We start from the raw sequence: 7,247 nt of genomic DNA, 5'->3' as shown, positions 1-7,247 counted from the left end.
CTCTTCCAAGAGGTGAAAGGAAAAGATTGCTTCTGCAGACCTCCATTAGCAAGGCAAGTTCCAAAACATTCTCAGTGATGCTAGACCAAGTACTACATACTTAGCAAATAAACATATAATAATAAGAACATACAATTTAGTCAACCTTTGCAGTCTCAAAGTGTATCCATCTTTTATTTAGTTAAATTAAAAACTAAATTACTACTCTGATTCTGTCACTTTACCAGGCATAGTCGTGCTAACCTTCTGAGAAAAGCATTGTTAGGCAGTTTCTTCGTTGTGTGAACATCAGAGAGTGTAGGTATACCAACTCAGATGGAATCGCCTGCTACACACCAGGCTAGATGGTATGGCCTATTTACTCCTCCTATGGAAGCACAGCCATTATCTGTGGTCTGCATATTGTCATTATATGGGGCATGACCATATAGAAAACATCAAAATGAGTCATAATATCTGTACCCTGCCTTTCCTCATGCAATTTGTGATCTTTTCTTTTTTATTATTATTTTATTTATATTATTTGTATTTGCTATAAGGCAAGAGCACCTACGAGAGAGAGAGAAAGGAAAAATGAGAAAGCAAACCACCAGGTCTGAGACTTGAACCACCATTGGCCATAAGGGAGTCCAGCACCCCAACCACCACAGCACCTGCTGGCCCCCTTTGCGATCTATTATTTCTCTACATAAACCTTTTGCAGAGCTAGTACATATATAGATTTTTTTTTAATTTTTGGTTTATTTTTTTTGTCAGTGAGGAAATGAAATACAGGGAGATTGTAATGTGTCTAAAGTCACCAGATAAGTGTCAGAACAAGAATTAGAAGAACCCAATGCTCTGATTTCTTTCTTTCTTTCTTTTTTTTTTTTTTTGGAGAGTTTTTTGCTATAGGGCGCGTGTGCTTGCCAGAAAGACAGAGAGAGACAGAGAGACAGAAAGCGAGAAATCAGGGACGTAGGGTGGGGTTGCATGCACCAACTTGTCCCCATGGCTGCCTCGCAGGAGCCTGGTGAGCGGGCGAAGGGGAAGCCATTCAAGCTACTAGGAATTTTAGATGTTGAAAACATTCCCTGTGCATGGGAATTGATATTATATGGTTCATTAGGATCTGTTGTGGCTGGCCTTGGACATTTTTTGTTAACTAGTTCCATTGTAGGTATAATTATGCAAAGCAAAGAATTCAAGAAAGAATTGCCAGAGAAGGTATTAAAAGTATGATACTATATGAAAGCACCCACCTTGATCCTGAAAGAAAACAAAGCAACAACAACAGAAGCAGTTACACAATCTTGATCATAGAGAACCTGAAGTCAGTGTGAACACAGATGAGATCAACCACATAAAACATTTTATGTACAAGAAGAAAGCTCTCAATCAGGTAAATATATGTAAGCTGGAGTCTTCTTTTCACACATTAAACTTGCCAATTCAAAAAAAGAAAAGAAAAGAAAAGAAAGAAAGCGAGAAATCACCCCCCAGGGAGAATGGCCATGCCACACAATCCCTTCTCCTCCATTCTCCTCTCAGGATCTTGGGTACACGCACACATGTGCCTGTGAGTTTAAGCCACAGGGTCTAGGACTCGAACCACAGTCGACTACATAGGAGTTCAATGACATAGCCTTTATACCAACTGCTGGTCCCACTAATTCTCTGATTTCTAATCTAGGACTTTTTTTTTTTCTTTCTTTCTTGTTTATAAATTGTATCAAGACAAAGACACTAGAGAGGAGAAAGGGATTATGAAGGCACAGTTTTAACGAACACTTTGTGGAATGAGAATGGAGTCACAATAAGGGAGTATTTGATTCCTAAATTAATTCTAGTGATAGAAATCTAGAAACCAGATGCAATTTACATGTCTTCAAACAAAGGTGTCAGCAAATAACAAACTGCATCCTATATGGAGTTATATTTTGTCTATCACATTCCTCAGCACCTGATCACTTTTGCATTTGGCTATCGAACTACTGTAGACTGCTAGGATACACTCACACGCACATTCACACACTCATACCTATGACCAACTTCACTTCTAAGATCTGACATTTAGCCCTAAAATCTCCTTAGCCCAAAGCTCCTGTTGTCCTTGTCCTGGACATGGCAACTCGGAGCATTTTCTTCAGTGGTCACTTGTGTGATGCATCTCTCCCGAGGTCTACATCAGAGCAGGCTCAGCCTCATTCTGCCACGACCATTTCCATCATCACAAGTACTTGATCTGTTTCACGTTTTATGGAATCGATAAATCTCATCCCTAAAGAGTCCAGCAGGCCTTTGATTCCTGACCTGACATTTGCTAATGCTATTCCTGATGACCTGCCACTACGGATCTGCAGCACTGCACTCTGTGTTTGACAACACTCATAATATGAATCAATATTCAGCATTCAGTAAGTGAGCTGGGGAGTCATTTCACTGCTGCAAAAGGCTGCATTGCCCCTGGGCAGCTGTCAGAAATGGGTAGTTATTAATAGCCCTCTCTTTTCACTTAGCATAGTCAGTAGGGGTCAGGCATGAAATGATTTAATCAGTTTATGATATCTGTGACAGAGAGCACTTAAAATGTAATCACAAAATTTAGGTAGAAGTGTCCCTGGGCTGTTGTAATGTTTTTCTCACTTAATTTTCCCTAATGCTGATACAGTGTAGTACATACTGAGAGACTGACCATACAACAAAGTGACACATGACATGGTGTTGGTTTCATTTCTCCCTCAGTAAAGTTGCCCTCTTAGTGAAAATTTTTACTTTAAAATATAGGCTGTAAATCCCTAAGGGTGAGCGAAGATAAATTCCTTGGATTGGCTTGTCTGGCTCTGTACAATGTGTCTTGTGTTGAGGGGTCTCGAGGTGGTGAGGAGAACATGATGGGCAGAAGAGGACAAGCTGCTAAGTTTCTCTCTCTATCCCCAAAGAAAACATGAATGCATAGAACTCAGAGGACCTTATCCAGGTGCAATCACCTCCACTAGGACAGAATCAGTGGTTTTATTGGCAGTCACTTGGAAATTAGCTTAGCAGAAGTCAGTAAAAGCTGTTCTAGGCTGGTGGTTGGAAGGACAGTGCCTCAGCAGACATTCATCAAGTTAGGAATTCAGATAAGACAAGTCGGTGAAGAAATAGTAGGTGAAAGATTAACCTAACGCTTGAAAACGGCCGTGAAGATGTAATGGTTAATTACACAGAACACATGTGGGGTTTGAAATCAGAAATACCCAGGTACAAATCTCATCTCCGAAGATTCCAGATTCGCCTCTGGAGTCCTTCCTAGGCATTCAGATGTTCATGATCCAGGACTGGTCAAAGCTGGCAATCGTGACATCAATACCCTATTGGAGATACTCTCTCTCTCTCTCTCATGGAAGAAGTAAATAGACTTCTAAAAAATCCCCTCTCTGTACCATAATTTCTTTACTTGAAGTACCTATTCCATAGGTTCATTTTGAGAATTATGTAAGATCTTATGCAATGTATTTGGCACCCAGGAAGGAGTACTCAAATGGTATTACTCCTTTTCTCTTTCCTTATCTGTGCAGGCCTGAATTTGGTTGATGACAACGCAGTAGGGGGGACAGTTTTGAACTGAAGCTCAGGTGGAAGAGGATTGTTGTGTTGAATGTCCCTGGTCATCCTTCCTGCAGTACTGTCCCTGCAGTATATGAATGTGCTTGGCACTCAGAGGCACACTGATCAGTCTGAATATCCTGATGGGAGAAGGAGAAAAGCCTTAGCTTGGGACATTTTACTGTGAATTAGGGAAATGGAAGAAAGATGAAAGCATAGAACATGCTGAGTTTAGATTTCTGATTCTAATGTTAGCTAGTATTTACCTTAAGTGGTTCCTTTCCTCAGCAAACATTTACATAGCACCCTACTATGTATTTTCAATGCTTTGGCATAGTTTATCAGGACCACCAGCTCCAGGTCCCCTCCTGCCTCCTTCATTACTCTATTGGGTGTCACAGAATAACAGACAGAAACATGCCACTTCTAGTCCTATTCTTCATTTCTATGCCAATCTAGAGTGTGAAAAGCTCTAGAATTGCCCAAAATTCCATTTCTCTCTACGTGCTTTGGTTTGCACTCATTCTTTGCCTGTCTTTCTGAGCTAGCAAACCAGGGTCTCGTAGGATAGCACCATCGCCAGTAAGTGTCTCCTGTGGTCGACTGACTTCTAGGAGGGTGTCCAAGATTCCTGTCAATGTTGTGCATGTACCTCCTCCCAGGTATTTAGCCAAGAGCAATCTAGGTGTTGCCATGGAGAAACTTTGCAAATGTAGTTAAAGTCCCAAATCAGTTTACCTTAAGGAAGGAAGATTACGTGACCTAATTAATTACATTAGCCCTTTAAGCCTGGGTTAGAGATAGAGGAAGTCAGAGACTGGTTGCAGGAGGATTTGCTGGCTTACAGATGGAGGGAGCCACATGGCAAGGAATATGGGTAGTATCGTAGAGCTGAGCATAGCGCTTACGTGACAAGCAACAGGAAATGGGACCTCTATCTTATAACTTCAAGGAGCTAAATTCTACCAAGGAGAATGAGCTTGGAAACTGGCTGCCACCCTGATTTTCTGTCTTACTGTACCTTGAACAGAAGATTCAGCATGCTATACCAGACTTCTGACTTACAGACCTGTGAACTAATAATTGGGTACTAAATTTGTGATAATTTGTTATATATCAATAGAAAACCAATGCATTCCCTTGTTTTAAATATTGCCTGTTCCACATTAGTTTCTTTCTAGGTCTTTTGGCTATTTTCAAATCTTTTGCCCCTTTCTGGGTCCTGTATTCAGCTCTTCTTTCTGTTGGAAGAAAATGTTCTCAGTTCATTTGCAGAAAGAGATGATTGTGATCTTCCAAAGCTAGATAATGCCTAAGGCTTTCTCATTAGTTTACCAGCTCTGTCCACTTCTTTGAGCTCTCTTTGCTGACTAATCACTCAAGCACTCCTTCTCCCCACCCCCTGGGGAAATTCTCTGCCAGAGTACTGAATAAGATTATAGTTTTATAATCCTAAAAACACTGAAAGTGTACACTGAGTGGCAAATATTATTCACCCCAAGGGAAAGTAAGAACTCTCTCACAGCAGGAAGACTTACTTTTTTCCTGTCAAACTACCTGCTGCAATCTCTCTCTCTCTCTTTCTTTCTTTCTTTTTTTTTTTTTTAGGTTTTTGTCATATGATGCTTGCCAGAGAGAGAGAGACAGAGAGAGACAGTGAGAGGGAAAGTGAAAAATCACCCCCTGAGGGGATGGCCATGCCCCAATCCCTTCTCCTCCATTCCCTTCTCATGAGTTTGGGCACACACACATGCACCTGGAGTAATTTTTAAGCTGCTGGGTCCGGGACTTGAATTGCTATTGGCATTGCGGGAACCCAGCACCTTACCCACCATATTACCTGCTGGCCCTGCTGGTACAATCTCTTGAAAAATATGTGTGTGTGTGTGTGTGTGTGTGTGTGTGTGTGTGTGTGTATGTACATACATATATATATATATATGTGTGTGTATATACATAAATATATAAAATAGAGGTTTTTGCTATAGGGTGTGCATGCTTACTGGAGAAACAGAGAGAGACAGAAGTGAGAAACCACCTCCCCACCCCCCACCCTGGGGGATGACTATGCTGGTGGTGTAAATTTCAAGCTTCTGGGTCTGAGGCTTGAACCACAGTTGGCCATATAGGAGTCCAATGCCTTAGTTACTATACTACCTGCTGGCTCCAGTACCCATATGTTTTTAAAGCATTTTGCAAAAAAAATATTATACTTTTGTTTATTATCTTATCTTAAGGACTCCAAAAGCCTCAAGCTCTAGTATATCTATATCTGATGTGAGTCTCTAAACCCCATTTGTATTTAGAAGGACAGAATGGGTCTTCCTGACTAAGACCATGAGTTTTTGTCCCAGATCCAGCTCTGTCATATTAAAAATCATCAGGACCAGCAAATGGCGTAATGGTTACATTGCTGTACTCCCGCACGGCCGACTGTGGTTTGAGTTCTGGACCTGGTAGCTTGAAACTCACGCCAGACGTGTGTGTGTGTGTGTGTGTGTGTGTGTGTGTGTGTGTGCATGCGTTCGTGAGCACACCCAAAATCCTGAGAAAAGAATGGAGGAGAAGGGATTGTGGCATGGCCATCCCCCCTAGAGGATGATTTCTTGCTTCCTGTCTCTCTTTCTCTCTCTCTGTCTGTCTCTCTCTCTCTCCCCAGCAAAATCTCTCAAAAAAAAACAAACAAAAAAAGTCATGGAGTTAAGTGAAGAATATCTTTACTCCCTCCTTCCCTCACTCAGTGTATAGTTCTGATGAGCTGTAAATTGTAGGATTTTTAAAAATATGGCAGATTCATTCTGATCTGCCTGAATTGGAAGTGATATTAGAAAGTGGGAAGGGAATAAGGAAGGGAGTTTTGGAGTCCAAACAAGGAGTATGTGGCAGAATTATATTCACAGACTTACCTCGCTAAAGAGCCAACACCAGCTCAAAGAACACTGGTATATATTTTAAAAACTGACAGGTAGGTATTCTGAAGAGTGCCATCACATATAAAATGCATATATGGAAAATGTAATATATAGAATACAAGAGAAAACAAATATGTCTCTTTCTTGCTAAAGGAGTTAAATCAATTATGGAATGCCTACTATAAGGTTAACTTCACACTAGACTCTAGGGGAGGCACTGAACCTAGCCAGGGGGCTTATAGGCTCCTCCTTATATCTAGATATAAGAAAAGTCAGTTACCAAATAAAGGCTCTTGAGCCACTGTCTTCAGAACTAAAGAAATGGGAGGAGGAGAGTGTGAGGAAAGACATTAAGGAGAAACATAGAGAGGCAAGACATTTATGGGATATAGAAATGGATTATTATCTGTTGATAGTAACGTATATAATATCCTCAACCGGACTGGTGTGAAGTGTATTCTTGTGGGGAAAATTCACTTTACAAACTGATATATAGTGATTGAATGTATAAAATAAATTAAAATTAAGTAAAATATATTAAAAAGATATTCTCTAAAATCTTACAGTGTCTAGATGAGTGGAATTTTGTAATTCTTTCTTTGTAATTATAATTTAAGATTAAACCAGGCGGCGGCGGGCCGCCCCCGCTGCCTCTCCGGCGCTGGGTGTGTCCCGCGCCGATGTGGGCTGGCGGCCCGGACCAGCTGAGGTCGCCTTTCTTCCTTTCTCTGGCCTGGCAGGCGAACGGGAGGTGGCGCTGGGTCC

The 7,247-nt window shown here is 41.1% G+C and overlaps 1 protein-coding gene and 1 pseudogene across 2 annotated transcripts in view; both read left to right on the top strand.

Annotated features, from left to right (window-relative positions):
- Window positions 1-7,247, top strand: part of CAMKMT (calmodulin-lysine N-methyltransferase) — a 461,851-nt gene that overhangs the window by 207,492 nt on the left and 247,112 nt on the right. The gene's annotated exons all lie outside the window — the stretch shown is intronic.
- On the top strand, window positions 991-1,480 carry LOC106736142 (cytochrome c oxidase assembly protein COX20, mitochondrial pseudogene; annotated as a pseudogene).

Source organism: Tupaia chinensis, unplaced genomic scaffold, assembly GCF_000334495.1.
Source record: "Tupaia chinensis unplaced genomic scaffold, TupChi_1.0 Scaffold000661_1, whole genome shotgun sequence".
Classification (NCBI taxonomy): domain Eukaryota; kingdom Metazoa; phylum Chordata; class Mammalia; order Scandentia; family Tupaiidae; genus Tupaia; species Tupaia belangeri.
The sequence above is the reverse complement of the archived record's forward strand: the minus strand, read 5'-3'. Positions and strand labels throughout refer to the sequence as shown.